Here is a 20397-nt window from a genome sequence, read left to right as displayed (position 1 = left end):
AACAAACCCAACCACCACCCCCCTCCCCCCAACACATAAACCAGACACCTAAATTCCATTTATTAAAAAAAAAGGGAACCCAACTTATATGTCGATTTGGTTGCTACGCTCCTCCCCACGCGACGTCCTTCTCCCCTCGGACCTTCTTCACCACCCACTGCCTCCCTCCCTCTCTTCCTCCTCGCGCCGAACCTCCTCCCTCCCCTCCTTCCTTCGCGGCGCCCACGTGCTTGTCCATGTGTGCTTCATCCCTCGTGAGATCCCGCCGCCCCTGCTCGGATCACTGCCTAGGGCCAGCGCAACATCGCCTCCTACCCCGCGCTCTCATCCCAGGTGGGCACGGTTGCGACCGGTGTTGGCACCGACTGCCTGGTGCTCACACACTTTCTGCCCGTGGAGTTCGTTTGGTTGGCACTGGTGGCGGAGGTCCAGCGCGATTACGGTGGCCCCATCGTCGTGGGCAAGGATTTCCTACGCCTCACGTTGGCCACTGGTGCGATCCAGTTGGCTGGAGTTGTGGTCAGCCTCCTCCTCCTCGCTGGCCGCCTGATTGGGCGCCCGCTCCCACCCTTCTTGGGCCTCCCTTTCCACCCTTGGGCCCTTCCCTTTTTCCACCCTTGGGCACCACCCCTCCCACTTTTACCCTACCCCAACCCCTATTTTACACCCCCCCCCCCAAATTTACTCCTTTCCCCCTATTTTGGTCCTACCCCCCCAATTTGACCCTACCACTGTCATTTTTGTCCCCCTCCACCAATTTTCCCCACCCCCACATTTCACCCCCCTTCCCTCTATTTGCCCCACCCTCCCTTACCATGTGTTCTCGTGCTCGTGACTTTGCATGTGCACCTGTTCGTGGCATCACGTGGGAGCCCTCTCGTGTTGTGTGCTTGGTTCGTGTACGAGTTTGTGGGCATTTTTCAGCGCGGGTGTTCACGCATGAGGATGCGTGTTTGGTCTTCTCCATGCGGTGGAGCATGCCATCCCTGAGCACACACAACTGTTCACACGCAACTCAGGTACCAACTTTAATTTCCAAACCCGAAAAACATATTAAAACGCATAAAAATACACATAAAACACCTAAAAACTTCAAAAAAAATCATTAAAATCCAAAAAATTTATAGAAAAATTCCTAAATATTTTTAACATTAATGAAATCATTTGCCCTATTTTCTAAAGTGGAAATTCAAGAAAATAAATTACAAAAATTTCAAAACTTCAAAATTACTCCAAAAATACATGCAAAATTAGTAAAATTTATTAAAATAGTTAAAAATAAAAAATATTTCCAAAAATTTTCACAAATCCTCTTGCCCCTTTTTCCAATAATTTCTCAATTGGAAATGCTTATATAAATGGTTAAACTATTATTTAAAGTCAAACCCCTAAATTTAATACTTCACCTTATGAAAATTCATTTTAAATTTCAAAAATCAGCTGAAAAATCATGGATAAATTCACACACATTGTTGACACTTGTTGGATTGTTGAAATTCCACCCTTACACTTCACAACATATTCATGTGTCATATATCCCGTTTTAATCATTTAAATTTTTAAAAAATAAAGAGAATTAAAAAAAACTAAATAATATCTACAATACAAATATATTTAAATTATATTTTAAATAATAATAATAATAATAATACATAAAAATAAAACAAAAACACTAAGGTGCTTTATTTTTTCCAGTCAGTGGTTTTTACTCTTTTGACTGGATTCGTTGCATTTGGGACTACTCAGTGTGCCTTCAATTTTTTGCATACATACCCCTACTAGGTTTTTTTTTTTTAAATTCATTTTCATTATCACTTAACCACAATTAATTGCTAAAATGAACTATATTCACCCACTTTTTCATCCGCACTCACGCTAGACACATAGTTTCTAATAATTTAAAATCAACCAGCCATTCACTTTGCACACGCTATGTGCGCTTTAGAGGCACTTTAATTTTTAATTAGAAATGAACGAGCCATCACAAAAAAACACGCGCTAGCAAAAAAGCGCTCCACATCACCATTAATTTCTAATTAATGAATTTGCATTTAGAGACCCTAGTTTGGGAATCGCAGTCCGGGTTTCGTTAAAGCACCGTTTCACTCTAGTAAATTGTAATTAAAATTTTAAGAATGAACCATCGTTTTTTAATTAAGGTTTATAACCTAATAAAATGTCACCCATTGTTAATAATTTCTTAAAATGAACCCTTCATTAAAACTATTTTTTCTCACTACATTTTTTTTCATTTTTAATAAACACCCTTCGTGGGATGGGCACATAAAGTCCTCTTAGCTGAAATTGTTGGATAAAGTTATGGTTAGGTCTTAATTAGGTTTTTATGGTATTATGGTTTGCTTATGTGATACGATTACAGGTGCAATTTGAATTTTTTATTTCTTTTTTGCCTGATACGGGGTTTTGGGTGCATGCTTCTTGCATCGCATGAAGTTTTCGGTCGCATATGTGTAGAGGTCATGCTGAATTATTTCTAGGATGTGGGTTGTTTGGGGTGGTCAATTGGTTAGTTACGTCTATGTGTGTGTCCTTCTTTTGCTTGATTTTTTTTAATAGCTATTTTGGTTGTTTTGCTACATGCATTCCTTGTGATTGTCTGTGTTTTGTGGTATGTGTGTTTTCCATCTGAATGGCGCATCACACTCCTTCTCCTATCCATTGATTAGTAGGGATTATTCGTCCCTACTGGCTTTTGAGCCTATAGCGAAAGCAGGACTTGCAATTTTCGTGGCTGCTTCACTCCCATTGATTCCAAATGATCCATCCTTGTGTGATGAGTTTCTTGCATTATACAGTAAGAAGTCAGGCCTGGTTCATGGTGCTTCCATGGTGTTGACACCCCGAGGGTTAGGGAAGGCTTTGTCTCTTTCCTACAAAGGAGAACCCTTTGTTACAACCAGACAATTATTCTCCAATGATGAGATTTTCAAGCTGTTACAGAAGCAGACCAAAGAGATTCTGGATGTCAAGAAAGTGATAAACACTTCAGGAGTATCTTTTTCCATGATCGACGACGAATACCATGTTGTCTTATATGTATCTACGAGATGATCTGTTGATTTCACATTATGTAGATTTGGCCTGGTATGTGGGGGATGTGGTTTTGCAAGCTGTTTTGTATGTCAATTATTTGGAGTTGAGGATAGATTATATGTTTCAGTGTTATTCTTCAAAAGTGGCTACTTGCCCTGACAATTCATGGCATTCAATGATTGATTATGTGGTTCTAAATCAACGTCAGAATACAGCTTCTACTTATGTGCAGAGCACTAACCAACTGAGGGTGGATTTCCTAACTTATCTTTCCAAGAACCATCCATTTGATTCATCCTTCTTTGATGCCTATTAGAGAATATCTATTTTAGGTCCCTCTATTCCTATCCTATTATACTATCAACAAATGGCTCATCGCTATGATACTTATCTTTCCCTTTATCAAACCAACTCAACAGCTATCTTACCTCTTCTTTTCCAACCTCAGGGTTTTCCTCAAATTCCCATCTTTATCTATTGTTATTTCATTGAAGATCGAGTATTTTCCCCTTCTCCACCATGCCCTTCTCCATCTATCCATATACCTTCTACTTTTCCTGTTTATCAATTGACACCTTTCCTAACTGATTCACTTAAATTTTCAGCCACTCCTTCTTTAGCTTATTCCTCCTTTTATGATTTTGCCTACCCTTCCCTTCATCCTCTTTTACTTATTCCACTTCCATCTCCTGCCACTTCTATTTCTCAATCCCCTTAGTTGGTTAGTGAATACGAAGAATTTAATCAGCAGATTCCAAGAAGAAGAGGATGGAGCTTGACTGATTCTCTTACGGGACCACAGATTAACTGGCCATTAATTCCAGGGGATTGGACTACTGCTAGTCAAGCATACTAGAATTACATCCATTTTGCTCACCAATATTCACAATCTCTAGATCCTTCAGTGAGATTGATAGCTCATTTTGCTTGGTATCTAGCATATATGCATAGGCATTCTCATAAGGATCAAAAGGCCATTCCAAAGCTTTGTATGAATACCAATGTGAACATTGATTCCCAATAGTTGGATGTCCTATATTTTCATGCCCTATGTCTACCTAGCAAATACCTTATTTTGCTAGAAAGAATGTGCTACCTGCAGTTCTTTCAAAATTCTCCAAAGACATTTGTAGATGAGTCCTTCTCCATGGATCGTTTTCAAAACCACTAAGCCAATCAAAAGGGATCACCTTCATTGATGCCTTTGCAATGTATTTTGGACGATTCTTAAATATATATATCTCTCTTTTTGGAGGTGTCATTCAGATGGTTGAGTTTTGTGTTTCTGTGTTTGTTTTTTATATATTTGTATGTGATGAGTTCCTGCTGGTTGAATAATTTGTTCGAGAGCTCTCTTTTCAACTGGTGATGGTGGATAGCAAGCCTATGGTGGAAAGCTGAAAAAGGGATATGTTGAGAGTGGAAAAAGACTGAATTTTTGACTGATTTTTGTTGTTTTTGAGATATGAATGATTGATTTTTGATGGATTTAGAGTGATATATGGTTGTTAATGAAAGTGTTTGAGAGTGTTTTGGATGATATTGATTATGTTTTGGAACTCATGATGATTCTCAGTAGAGATATGAAGCTCTGTGATGTTCTGATAGGTTCTGTTGAGGTTCTGATTGGTTCTGTATAGCTTCTATTTTGTTCTGATTTTCTTCTGTATGAAGCATGGATTGATTATTGATGAAGATTGAGATTTTTTGGAAGCTTATTGAATAGTTTTGATCATTTGGAATGGTTTTGGTATAAGTTATGAGATTCTGATGACCTTCTATAACCCTCTGTAAATCTTCTGTAGAGCCTCTGTCTCTGCTCTGTAACTGTTCAGGCCATGTACTGTATTGTTCTGTAGATCTTCTGTAATTGTTCTGTAGAATGTATGTGTGACTTTGGGAAGTTTTCTAACTTTTGGAAAGGATGAATCTAAGTTCAAAAGAGCTAAAACAAATGGAAGAAGTAGTTGTTGAAGATTGAAGAGAAAACTGAAGTGACAGTGACAGTAGTGAGCTGTGAAGAGACACTATAGTGGCTCTAGTGACCTTTCACATCAGACATATCTCTTGGGAGGTGTATCCATGACCTAAGAAGGATTATTGAGAGTTATTATGAGAGTATTATAGTGAGGAGATAATGTACTATAGAGAGAGAGAGAGAGAGTCAATTCTATCGAAGTATAACTTTATATGAGAGATCAAGAGAGAAAACTATGCAGACATTGAAGATGAATACTATGTGATTGATTTCCATTCAAAAATGGTGTATTCTTCTATTTTCCTTGTTATATTGATGGATTTTATGAAGATGTTGAAGATTATGATTGATTCTATCAAATCCGTGGGAGATATCTACTATGATGCTGCGTGAAGAATTGATATTTTCTTTGTTTTGATCATCAAAAGAATGAAGTAAAAGCTTGTTGATGTTACAAGATAGATTTTCTTGTAGTAGAATCCCCTTTTTCTTGGTAATCCTCTTGGGGCTCCAGCCACTGGAGCCTCAATTGCTATAAGCTATCTAGCGAGCTATATAATTAATAGGAGGCTCCTCTTGAAATATCACCCTGCGTACCTCAATAACATGCTTAGGTTGCTTGTGCATTTTCTCTTCATGGAAAACAACATCATGGCTACAAATGACCTTCTAAGCTTGGGGATTACATAGGCGATAGCCCATCTCACCTACATCCCAACAACCAAGAAAGATGCATTTACATCTTGCAATTTCAACCCATCAATAGGCATATTTGCACACGCAACAATACGGAATGTATCCCATGACTCAAGAAATATAATCAACAAGAATAAGGGAGGAAGATTGTCCTTAAATTCAATTCCCTGGAAAAACGAGTGGCTAACTTAAACTCAATTCAAGTGGGTGGACATGGAGATCTCCTCCTTCATATGAAGGTCCATGAGTTGCTTCAACCAATACGTTTGAGAGACAAGGATCTACCTGTCATAGTCATTATGAATCTTATCCCATAACTCCCATGTGGTTTGCTTGTCAGAGACAACATTATACTAGACCTACTTAGAGGGTGACAAAATGATTGTAGATTTATATAACTCATCCACCTCAGGCTTATCAAAGCACTCAAGCTTTACACCTCATGTCTCAATGACTTAATTTGTAATTTCTACACTATAACCTACCAAATTTGTACCTTCAAATAGGTGTGATTTGTGCCATCCAACTTTTCAATGTTAAATATAACATTGACATTCAACCCATCAGTCATAATATAAGAGATCAAAGCATAATCCAAGACAAACATGCTATTGTAAATGATAGCAAAATAGACCCAAAATCATAGTCAAATCAAGTGTTAAACAAGAGAAGCTACTTGAAGAAAGAGTTGTCCACTAACTACATTCAAGAAACTATCAAATCCAAGAAATTATTCTCATATAAAATACATAAAACTAAAATGATAGGGTATTGTAATAAACTACAACAATATGCCAGCAACCAAGAAAGAAAGACTAAGAATAATCGACACTGAAGGCTATTACAAATGCAGTGTGTTAGTAACCATACATGTGGTAGGGATAGACATCATGCACATGTAAGATCTCAAGATAAAGAGAGGAGGGCTGCCAAATGCATAACCCTTGAGAAAAGTTGACTGCATAACCCAAAAGCATATAAATATCACTGACATACATAAGTGTCAAGTCCAAAGTAAATGATCAAATCATCCCACTATAGGATAACTACATCTATTACATATTAAGAGAGCATGTACATGAAGTGTCCCATGGTCTCAGTGAAAGTAAGCTCAAGCTTAATTCCATAAGTCCAAAGCTCTATGTAATATCCAAAGTAGTGCAAGTAACTTCCACTGGAATAAAATCGAATGCCAAATGAGCAATGCAAGCTTAAAACATCAAGTACATGATATTCGAGTATTTAAGATACATGAAGCATAAGTTGGGAGCATAAAACCCAATAGATTCTTCAAGATCGTAACTATGTAAGCCACTGAAGTAACTAAGGCATGTAACCACATCCAAGCTCAATGTAACTGAGCCCAAATCTTAGCTCAAAGCATGCCATAGCATATCGAAAAGTATACATAACAATCAAATTAGCGGTACATATACTGAGTATCCCATGAAGCATCAATGAGCATTAAGCATAAGCTTTTCCTTGATAAATGCTTACTACCACGTTATTACAACACTAAAATGACAATTAAATTTGAGATATTTAAAGCTCAAATCAATCCCAAAAGCATTATCATACCATCCAAGCATCAAAATAGCATCCCTGAATCATTAAACATGCATTATAGAATTTATTGTTTGATATCCAAACCAAAACTATTCTATTCTATGTCAAATAGAGAACAAAATACCACACAAAATCAACTCTCTGAGTGCCTAGATTGTAGCTCTCATCGTGCTCTTCATTTGTAGTTATAGAATACATAAATCAAATATCATATGTAAAAGTTGGGCAAAATACGACAACCTGTCAAGTTGCCATAACTATCCATGATTTCTACAACATGTTTTATATCCATTCAAAGTGGATAAAACGGTCGCTCCTTAGCTCAATAATAACTCAACAAGACTCACCTAAGTTTTTGAAAACTCCTCAATAAGTGTGGAGCAAGCTGGAACAAGTTGAAAGAAGGAAAAACTCAATGCATACCTCGAGAGGAAGAACCATGATGGCCATGAAAACTTGAGTTGAAGCTTTGAATCTAGGCTGAAGCAAAGGATGAAGAAGCTTCTCAAATGGTTGGCTTTGATACAATTGAAAGATAGAGCTCGAGTGGAAGCACACAACTAGAAGCAAGAGCAAAGCAAGAGCTATGGCTGATGGAGCAAGAGAGCAAGAGAGAGAGATATTGTATGTGAGAACTCCAACAATCCCAATGTGTGACCAATCTTCCCTTATTCAAATGTCACTGAAAGAATAAAGAATGAAGTGATAGTGATGGACACCCACCACTTGTAGTATACATGTGTGCGACAACTGTCAGTGTAATGAATACACAGGCGATCAGGCACATGCACATGTATCCCCAATAATAATCACAATGATTAAAGTCATTTGTGTGGCCTACTAAAGTCATGACATGTTATAGAAAAAGTAGACCAAAAAAAGAATAGAGAGGCAATACTTGTTCATGCAATAGTATGCCCTTGTTTTCTCTACTATTTGTTCCTCTCTCTATCTCCCCTTTTCTTTTCTTTCCCTATTTTATTCTTCTCTTCCTCTCTTTTTCTATTTTTTCCCTCTCTCCCCATATTTTTCCTTTCCTCTCTCTCCCTCTCTCCTATTTTTTCCTCTCTATCTCCACTTTTTATTTTCTTTTTGCTCTCCTTTCTCTCTCTCTCTCTCTCTCTCTCTCTCTCTCTCTCTCTCTCTCTCTCTCTCTCTCTCTCTCTCTCTCTCCATTTTTCCTTTATGGCTATCCTTTTTTATATCAATCTCTCTGTCTCTCTCTCTCTCTTTCTCTCTCACTGTCTCTGTCTCACTACAAGATATAGGCCTTATACCGACGCTAAAAGTGACAAAAATGTAAATAATAAAATTTGCCCCCGTTGTCGCAAAAAGCATCATTATTGGCGATGCCATAAAACAGTCGGTATCAACGTCATTATTAGCGTCGGTATCAGCATCGCCAATAACAGTTCTCATACCGACGATCTGCGATCATAATAATGACGCTGATACCGACGCCAATAACGATGCTAATACCGACGGTCTGCGATGATAATAACGACGCGAGTAGTAAATTTGCAACGCTAATAGTGATGATAACAGGGATAAAAAATTTTGTGGTAGGGTAGCTTGTGCTTTATTTGGGCCATACAAAATAGTTTCTACATTGTGTACAATGCTCGTGCAAACAAAAACAAAGTATACTGAAATCATAACACTAATATATGAAATAAACACATGATCGCATAATGAAAGCGACCGGTACAATCATGACAAGATATCACTAATACATAAAATGTCTACACAGATCAGCCGACCAAAAAAGAAAGGTGTGTAAGCTCTAGAGATCCAAGGGCGAGTTACATATCCTCGCCATCCGAAAGCTCGTCCTGCTGCAAAGGAGCATCGAATGGACTCTGCAAAAAGAGAAACAACAACACATCAGTCCACCATACAATAATGCATTCTAATTAAACATGGTAACTACGGACAAGAAAGATGAGTGACTTACAGGGCTGCCGCGTCTATACAATCGGTCGATTAATGCAGTGAGACCGTGCCTCTCTGCATATCGAGTCTCAAGGCCGGTCGGATTGTGATATGTAATGGAGTGCTGCAAAGAAAACAAAATACTAACTATTAAAAATATGATTGTCAGTACAAAGGATATTGCAAAAAAATAAACAAGCAAAACAAAAGAAAAACTTGCAAAGTCCTCCAAATATGTCCTATGCACGCATGCAATCTATCATCCAGCCCGTAGAAAATCTATCTACTGAGGCTGGAACCGGAAACTCCTCATGCAAGGATGCTACTATGTAGTCTTTGCTCCCCTCTGGTATGTTCTTCCAATGATCTAAGACGTTGTGCCGAAAAACTTGTTGGTGCAACTCTCTCATGTGACCCATCACCCTCCTCCCCTCATCATTTGTGATGATGGCTCCTGACCTATCATCAACTAGATATGCATATCCCCCTGGGATATGCCTAAGATGGGTCCTCTCCCATCTGCGTCCACGCTCCTGGGCATATCCAAGAGACCCCTGTGCATCCGGTGTACCGACTAGGGTAATATCTGTCGGAGTGGCACCCATAGGGGTGCCACCTATTGCAGATGGCTGAGCAAAAGCTGAAGTAACTGGACTAGACGTCCCCACAGGTGTGACAAATCCTGGAGGTGACGCAACTCCAACTGAACGATGAGATGGAGACACTGCATCCGTGCCTCCATAACATCCACCTGAGCCTGAGCCACGCTCCCTGGAACCGCCACGAGAGCGAGGAGTGGCACATGTATCCCGTGTCGATCGCGAGCTCACTGCCTCCATATCTCTACAGCATCCCCCTGACCTTGAAGCACTCCCTCCCTTTGGCCCAAGTCTGGAGCGTCGACCTCGTCTGCTTGAAGCTGAAGCATCCGATCGCGCTGAAGTAGATCTAGCAAAGCAGCATGACGATGTCCGAGACAGCTCCTGGTCTGCCATGTCTCTAAATCTCGCGATCTGGTCTGAAGACATGCGCGTGAAGATATCCTGCAACTCCTCATCGCTCATTCCTCGACTCATCATGAAAATGTCATCTGCACAGACAAAAAATGATGTTAGAATAATCAATTCAAATCATACAAAGCACGATAATATAAATCCTTAAAAATGATCTCACTTAAAATGCATATCTTATGTACCCTTGTAAGCGATTGGTCAACGAATTGAGTAAGTGGATGCTCCAAGTATGAAGTATCCTATGCTCCCACGTCATTCTCCTGACACAACTCCGTATACACTAGAAGGTCGATAGACATGTCACCACAAAATGATGAGTCCACCTCGTTCTCAAAGAATTCTTGGACTCTTGTATTTCCATCATTGTTAGCCGATGCTGGCTCCAAGCTTTCGGTGGCCTCCACCCCTTGCAATATCGACCCCTCTATTTGCATATTGTCTTCATCTATGCTCGAAACATCTCTTTGATCATATACTCTTGCACTTCGGGGAGCTGAAGATATAATATACCACCATCGAGGTTGTCGGGGGTTTGGATAGAAGATTACATGTTCACAAACACGTATAAGAGAGTTTAAACTATTGTGACATGTACCATGTCGTAATACAATTAATAAACAAATAAGTCAATGCACATGTTCACAATGGACCGGAAACAGAAAGGTGTTGCACAAATCCGTCCATTTTTTTTCGGAATCTATTTCGAGAAATCCAGATAGACCTCGTCGAACTGTTGCTCCAGCTCCTTCAAGTACCACTTTGAACCACTGCACATCGGATAGTATCATAGAGAAGCTACAGTAATCCACCGTAACAATACTTTGCAAGTTCCCAAAATACTCCATCTCATCTCATCTATAACCGTGTTTGGATCCGTTGCTCATCGTCGGCTCTCTTGCTTGAACCTTGCCATGATACCACAGTCCATTGTGGAGCACATTTTGTCAATACGCTCCACGCGAAAATGCCATCTGCGCAACCACGCTACACTATATATTTTGTATTGTATATTGAAACACTCAAATTAGATATTGCGTATAAAATATAGATACGACAAATCCTAAACACCTCATCACCTTTGGACTACATCCCCTCGAGAATTCCCACTCCTCCATTGAGACCTTTGCCCCTTCGCAAGACACTGTGGTCAAAGCTCCATGCAACCATCGCGTTGACATGAACTGCGGCATCTTCTCCATGCCCTCAGGATATCGAATCGGTCGATGATGCGTACTACGTCGGAATTCAGATCGCGCTTCCTCTCGATCTTGCCTATCGATCTGATACTTGGCGAGCCACGTCTCCATAGAGGCATGGTGCAACATACAAAAGCGATTCACATTCTCCTCCATTGTAGCATCCATTCTTTTTTCTACCCCATTTCCAACCACCACATCTCCAGTCAGTCTATCATCGTCCTTTAGCGACCATAGCATTTTGTTGTTTGGATCCACCATTGGTAGCCATTGTGAAATATGCACTAGCGCCTCAGACACCAACCAACCTTCAGCCATGCTACCTTTTGGCTGAGCTCGTTGTCGCACAAAGCCTTTCGGGGTTTTCATGAAGCGCTTCAAGAAGAACATCCATCGCGTATGGATAGATCCAGCAGTCTCCATTTCATCTACAAGATGCACAAGAAGGTGGATTTGTATCGTGAGCATGTTGGTAGGCAGGTATTTCTCAAAGAGACAGACCGTCTCCACTACTCCCCGCCTCGCGGATTCAATAGAGGACGTCTTAATCTCCTTCTATGAGATCCATTGCACCAAAGTTGACAACTTGTAAATGGCCCCATGTATTTCTGGAGTAAGACATCCTGCGATCATGATCGGTAGTACAAACTGCCACAAATGAGAAAGCATTATGAATAATGGCTACACTCCAAATAGCAAAATGCGCACGCCAATTACAATCCATTCGTAATACAAACCTGACATATCTTATGCCAGTCATGGGATTTTAGCCCTGATAATTGGTCGTATTTAGAAAATGCAGACCCAAGAGAACGCATCATACTCGTCAGAGTGCAGATAGACTTGACTACTTGCTTCACAATGCGCTCTTCTTTAGTGGACAAAACCCAAGGAGCGTGAGATAGTTGCACGCGACCATCATCACTCGACTGCGGCCAAAGCGTCTCCATCTCACCTACCTCCTTCAAATCCATTCGTATCCCTACAGTGTCTCTCTTTCCTGTGATGTGGTCCCATAGCAAGCTGTCCACATTCTTGAAAATATGCATGGGATCCAACAAGTGGTCGATCTGTAAGTGGGTCCAATCTGGCAACTCGTAGAAAACTGAGAACCGTCGCATTCCGTTTGGATGTGACTCCGTGTGGACCATTTTTAGCTCGTACCAGCTTTCGACATTCATACGTGTTGGATGTCGTCTAAGAAAACCTTCCCTGAGTTCATGATCCTTTGGTAAGAAAGCAGCGTGTCCTTGATATACCATCTTCTTCATGGTTCGTGACCTTTGGGAGTCTAACTGTGGCCCGTACAATGGACATGCATAATAACCTGAGATAATCAGACATGTTCCAACACCATGACCCAGTGGCTACAAGCTTGAATGAGATAAAATATAGATATTACCAATGAGAACGGAGGCCTATTTACCTGAGCACTCTCCGAATCCCAGAAAGTCATGCATCGTCCACATGAGGATGGGTTGAATATTGGCAGACCGCCGACCATCATGCTTACTCATATCTTGCACGGTGACCCCCTCCTCTCACAAAATCTTAAGCTCATTGACTAATGGACGAAGATACATGTCCATATTTTTGACTTTGTAGGGGCCGGGGACGAGTAAGCTAAGGATGAGATGTCCTTTCTTTGTAGAAAGCCATAGAGGGATATTGTAGTTGACAAGGACTATAGGCATCAACGAAGCGTATATACAAGGTACCTGAACGACTCAGTCACACTCGCATCGCTCCATCCATATTTTGCTTGCACACTTAAGAGTGCAAGCAGTGTCTTTAGGCGAGATACTCAGCACCCATCATATAATGGTATGAATGCTTCCTCTCTAAGCGGATCAGAAGTCTCGAAGAACGAGACGTCACCTCCCTGGATAGAAAATTTGCCAGCCAAACCCAATCTTATTGTATATGGTATTCAATTAGCTTGTGAGTACAATGCATGATTGATATTAACTTTTCTTACCGTTTGCTGAAAATCCGCAATTGCCTGATCAATGATCTCAGATTGAAAGTCGCCATATCATCGTACGTGTTCTATAGACAATCGACGTTTTGTCTAATTGCCAACTTGCATTGAGAGTAAGGACATGGGACACGCTGATTAAGATACGCCTCGCGATCTTGAACAACAGGACCTTCATCGTTTTCCATTTTGTCTACATTATGACAAACAATTTGTTTTTGTTATCATTCTTTTTTTCTTTCTTAAATTGTTCTCCTCTCCTTCCATCCCTCTCTTTTTTTTTCTTTCTTAAATTGTTATCCTCTCCTTCCATCTCTCTCTCTTTTTCTACGTTACGACCACGAATATGACCACGACCACGACCATGACCACGACCATGACCACGACCACCACCACGACTACGAACACGACCATGACTACGACCACGACCACGACCACAACCACGACCACGACTTCGATTAAGACGACTATGACCACAACCACGACCACGACTACGACTACGACCATGACCATGACCACGACCATGACACCACGACCATGACCACCACGACTACGACTACGACCACGACCACGACTACGGCGACCACGGCCACAACCGACGACCACGACCACAACCATGACTACGACTACCACGACCATGACCATGACCACGACCACGACCACGACTATGACTATGACTATGACTATGACTACGACTACGATGACCACGACTACGACTACGATCACGACCACGACCACAACCATGACGACCACGACTACGACCGCGACTACGACTACAACGATGACCACGACCACGATCATGACCACGACTACGACTATGACTACTTATATAAAGATGGAGAGAGAGACAAGAGTTGAGAGAATAGAGAGGAGAAAGAGAGAGAGATCCGACTAGAACATTTGACACCCATAGTCAACACATCGTGGAAAATACAAGCATAAATTGACATTGAATTATGGCAAGAAAATCCACCACAAAACAATAGTTATAATACTCGAGGTAGGATTTCAAAGTTTTATTGATTTTAATCAGTCATGGATGCCATACTATGGGTAGATTGCACCCACTAAGAATAGGATTGGCGATTCACCTCATCTTCTCTCTATCATCAATAGAATTCTCATTTACCATTTACAACTCACCCACTTTCTCTCCACACTATTGCACATTATAATCTCTATGAGGGCATGAGATTGGGATCTCCACAGATACCAAAGCATGATCTCTAGCTTGATGGTTGCATATATACTACTACTACTCATGGAATAAACCTTAAAATAGTTATTATGCTCAAATATATGATTGTTAGAGCAAAAATTTGTTCCTAAGACTATTCTAAGGAAGAAAGAGGATTAATGATAAAAGAGTGTCCTTCTTTGCAAGTGATTTTATATCACACATATTAATTAAAATTGATAGTTGAAGATGAGTTTCCTAAGAGATCTTGTGGTGACGCTGTTTTAGTTTTGCGAAGCATATGAATGATGTTGTTTTAGTTTTTTTTATTTGTCTTTTTAAGAAGAGATTGATTTTTATGGAATATCCAAAGTTATTTTTGGATTTACATGATGAAAAATGAATGTTTTTTATATGGATAGGCTGATTGCCTTCGTTGTATACTTGCGTGGTGGAGGCTAGGACAAGCCCCATGTATGAGAGGTCTCTTTGCAAGAACTGTTGAGGATCGGCCTAACCCCTATGAGCCTAGGATGAGCTTATTGTAAGGTCCTATTTAGTTTTCTCTCTTTCTCTCCCTCTCTCATTTCCTCTCCCTCCCTCACCCTCACCCTCTCTTTCTCTCTTTCCCTATTAGGTTTAATGATATTTCTCTCTTTTTCTCTCTCCTCTCCCTCTCTCATTTCCTTTCCTCTCTTTCTCTCCCTCTCTCATTTCCTCTCCCTTCCTTACCCTCTCTCTTTCTCTCTTTCTCTATTAGGTTTAATGATTTTTTTCTCTTTTTCTCTCTCCTCTCCCTCTCTCATTTCCTTTTCTCTCTTCCTCTCCCTCCCTCACTCTCACCCTCACCTACACCCTCTCTTTCTCTCTTTTCCTATTATGTTTAACATATTTTCTCTCTTTTTCTCTCTCCTCTCATTCTCTCTTTTTCCTCTCTCCTCTCCCTCTCTCATTTCTTCTCCCTCCCTCTCCCTCTCTCATTTTCCTATTATGTTTAATGTCTCCCTCCCTCTCTCTCTCCCTCTCCCTCTCTCATTTCCTCTCCCTCCCTCTCCCTCCCTCTTCCTTTCCCATTTCCTCCCGTTCCCCCTCTCCCTCTCCCTCTCTTTCTCTCTCTCTCCCTCCCTCTCCCCCTGCCCCTCCCCCTCCCCCTCTTTCTCTCTCATTTCCTCTCCCTCTCTCGATATACACAAATTATACAAAAAAAGTAAAAGAGAGAGAGAATGCACTCTCCCTCCCTCTCATTCTCTCAGTTCATCCCCCTCTCTCTTCCATTTCCTCCCTTTCCCTCTCTCTCTCTTTCTCTCTCTCTCCCTCCATCTCCCTCTCTCATTTCCTCCTCTTTCTCTCTCTCTCTCTCTCTCTCTCCCATTTCCTCTCTCTCCCTTTCTTTCTCTCTCATTTCCTCTCCCATTTCCCCTCTCTCATTTCCTCTCCCTCTCTCATTTCCTCTCTCTCCCTTTCTTTCTCTCTCATTTCCTCTCCCTCTCCCATTTCCTCCCCCTCCCTCTCCCATTTCCTCTCCCTCTCCCTCTCTCATTTCCTCTCTCTCCCATTTCCTCCCTCTCCCTCTCCCTTTCTTTCTCTCTCATTTCCTCTCTCTCCCTTTCTTTCTCTCTCATTTCCTCTCTCTGTGTTGCATCGCAAATAGTGACATTGCTATTTATCATCGCTAATTGACGTCGCTATGGCTTGATATCCTTGTAGCATCTCTCAATGTCGTCTCTCACCTTTTTTCATCTATTTTTTCCTTCTCCCTCCCTCCTTGCCTCCCTCCACCCCCTCTCTCTCCCTTGCTTTTTTACTATCTATGCTAAAATCTCTCTCTCTCTCTCTCTCTCTCTCTCTCTCTCTCTCTCTCTCTCTCTCTCTCTCTTAGCAGTGCCACTAGGGCCATCGAACGGAGCCACTACCATTAGAGCCTCACATAGCCGTCACCATTGGAGCTCTCTTCCCCTCCCTCCCCCCCCCCCTCTCTCTCTCTCTCTCTCTCTATGGTGTCATTAGAGCCATTGGCTAGAGTTGCCACCATTGAAACCTCACGTAGTTGCTACTAGAGTTGCGATCAGAGCTAATGGAGCCACCAACCGCTATTGTAAATGTCGCATGGCCTATCCTCACACACACACACACACACACACACACACACACATGCACAAAGCTCACTGCCGTAGTACCTTGCTTAACTGTGAGAAAACATGGAGAGAGAGAGAGAGAGAGAGAGAGAGAGAGAGAGAGAGAGAGAGAGAGAGAGAGAGAGAGAGAGAGAGAGAGAGAGAGAGAGAGAGAGCAAGCCATGTGATGGGCATGTTAAATAGGGTGGAAAGGAAAATCATAACTCCTCCCTTCACTTTAATTTGAATTTTTAAAGGTTTGGTAGACCTTTTGAGGTCTAGGAGGCTATTGGGAGGTCTAGGAGTTTCCTAACCCATAGTTCGAATAATATAGTGTAGATGAAGGTATAACAAGGAAGGCATATAATGCATCACCAAGGGGGATAAATGGTATGGATTTGGATAAGGTGATTGGTGACCCTTCTTAGACAGAGGAGAAAAAATATATGATAAGGGAAAAATACAAAAGAAAGAGGATGCTCCAAATTTGTTCTAGGACAATGTCCCAAAGGTAGTGGAGAAATAGCATTCTAAAGGGCCTTTTAAATATGGGAATATAACAAGCTAGGAGTATACAAACATTGAAATGAAATGTGCAATGAAGGTTAAAGAGATCACTAGATCTTTGGATAAGCATTTCATAGAAGTTGGCTTGCATAAGGATAAATATTCAAGTAAGTGATTTTTTAATGAGTTTTTTTTTTTTAAATGTGCAATGAAGGTTGAAGAATCCACTAGCTCTTTGGATAGTCATTTCATAGAAGTCGGCTTGCATAATTATAAATATTCAAGTAAGTGATTTGTTAATGAGCTATTCTTTTATGTGCAAAAATTCACGAGTGACATACATTATGTTTTATAAATACATGTCCATTGGTGGCTCGTACATATTATGGAGAAGAGAGAAAGAAAGAGAAGCTTAAATAGAGAAAGAGAGGGTTAAATATAGAGAAAGCAAGTGCAAGACGACGACCCAAGTACGAGAAGAAGCTGCATTCGCAAGAGCACCATGGACTCCACCTTCTGTCACCCCTTTTGATCAAATGAACATGAGACACAAGTCATTGACGGATTGAAAATTTGTGAATGTGCCAAGGATCTTTATATTAGTTTGCCTTCCTAATAAATGTGCACTTATAAATAATTTCATTGAATACCTAGCCCCTAAACAATAACATGCATGCATGCAAGAAAAATAGCATCAAGTCAATTCATACTTGTAGTCTCTCACTTAGTGAAAGCCATACCTATGTTTAGCCATGCTCTTGCTTTTGGACTTTGGACAAGTTTTCTCTACGATCCATTCAAAGGAATGGAAGCGTAACATGGACTCATTGTGTGGACCACATTACATCCTTTCATTGTCACATTCAAAACTCACAAGTTTGAGAGCTTAATAGCTTGGAGGATCATGGGGCATCTTAAAAGCTCATAGTGATGATCAATAAAGGTTGAAATACTGCCAAAATGTCATCCTCAATTGTATCTCACAATAATATTCAAATAGCTACAATAATGAATGGGAAGGTGATTGGCTTCAACATACTTATAGATGATATTTAGTAGTAAATAGATGATGATCACCTTCTTAGAGAGCTAGAGGTAGAAATACCTCAACAACTAAGTTAATACACAAGGACCAATTAAGCATAAGTGCTCTTAAAATGTATATGTGTAGCAAAAGGCATGTGTGAGGTACTACATTTAGTCATATGCCAAGAGCTAGCTAAATATATGTAGTGCAATACGAAATGAATACAATTGTGAGCAAGTAAATGTGCTCTCCTATGTCAACTCTACCGTTGTTGAGATAGAGCAAGAAGGGGATGCTAGAAATACAATTGCACAAATCATCTCCACTAGTGAGCCAATTTTATGTAGCTATGATGGAACTATTGGTGAAATGTTCTTAACCATAGTTAAAAGGGGAGAACATTGATTGAATTCAAGTTTAAAATATTATCCTACTTTCTTATCCCACTGATGGATTAAGGGGCCTAAATTCAATCAAGAATGATGGAGGCTTTTACCTAGGTACTCTTTGATGATTGAGTTTGGACATCTAATTGGGTAGTCAAGCTAAATCATGTGGGATTACTAAAGATTTAAATGCCACACAAATTTGTTAGGACAAGCACAATAAAGGATTGTTCAATTTGAATGTAGAATCTCTTACAACCAAGCAAGTTTCTTGGTTGATTTCACCCTTCAACAATGTTTGCATATTAAAACCACTATTGCATGATGTGAATGTTACTCTTCTCCATGTTGAAAATGTGATCCACCTCAAGGATTCACTACAATAGAAGTGACATTGAGATCATGTATAAGGGTAATTATACCAATAAGGAGCACGAGAGATAAGAACAAAGGTGCAATATTAATCCCATAAGCAAAAAGATTAGGACGATGAAGAGACATTCAACATTCACATCATCTCATCATTTTCACCAAGCACATTGTGAGGCTTACCCACTTAGGCACATCAAGGCTAACCTAAGGAATTTCGCCCAATCAAAATATTAAGTGCTAACAAGGTTTGCAATATTCACCAATATTCTCCAAAGGAGTAATTTCAACCTAGGAGAAAGTGTAGCCTTTCAAACCTTCACAAGCCTTCTCCTCCAAACCTTAAGCAATTCAAGCGAGAACTTAGTCTTTGAGGTTTTGGCCAAGTTAGTAATAAAAAATGGATCACATGTGCCAAAATTTGCTCTCAACAATAACCTTAAATAGTGGCTTGACCTTACCATTCTTCCATAATCTCTCCATAAACTTAAGGGGTTATCTTTGCACAAGGTAACAGAAGGCGGCCACCAATTATCCTTCCTATTGTCCATAACATCCACTATTATCCAACTTCTTCATAATCAAGGCCAAAGTCACCATTCATGGCATGGATAGACTTAAAATAGAGGTTCCTAGCATCCTATAGATTGCACCCCTTTCTTATTTCTTTGAAGCAACACTTCTTTGATAGCTTGGCATCAACTTTAAGAGGAATTCTCCCAATCCTTAGTAAGCCACTCAAGAAGCAAAAGGGATGAATCAACCTTCAAACTAGGTTTATCAATCTGTGTAGCATCATTTGGGACCTTCCTCAATTATTTAAGAAGAGATTGTGCCACCTCCAAAATAGATGCTAAGAAAGTTATTGTCCCAACTAAGAGGTTGAAGAGGATAGTTTGGAGTACTTGCTTGCTAAATTTGATAGTGAATCAAAATCGCCCATGGTTGATTTGAATATGGCCTCTTTAAGTGACTAAAATTAAGTTTGAAAATTTTTGCCTTGTATAGTTGTAAGGCCCAAAACTCCATCTTTCTTTGTTGAAGCCACTCGTCTTGAGGTAATAGAATGCCATTGCCATTGGACCAGAAGAATATTGATATCGACTCTTTAAACTTTTTTCAACAACTTGAAGTAAAGGGAAACACTACAGCCATGCAAAGAATGAATGAAGATTCAATTAAATTGGGCAAATTACCAACTTCTTGGTAATCATGACAAAGTCTTGACCATCTTTGGGACTTTGCTATCGATCTTTCCACAAGTTAGTCAAAACACGATTTAATGGTAATATCGATGCCTAATGGATAGCCTAAATACGGGTAATACTAATGCCTAATGGTCATAGGATAAGTTGGTGCATTGAAATACCCACCTTATCAAATTGCAGAGTTCCAACATTTTGT

Source organism: Lygodium microphyllum, chromosome 16 (genome assembly GCF_053477565.2).
Source record: "Lygodium microphyllum isolate KBCC chromosome 16, Lygodium_microphyllum_v1.1.10, whole genome shotgun sequence".
Classification (NCBI taxonomy): domain Eukaryota; kingdom Viridiplantae; phylum Streptophyta; class Polypodiopsida; order Schizaeales; family Lygodiaceae; genus Lygodium; species Lygodium microphyllum.
Note: the sequence above shows the minus strand (reverse complement) of the source record.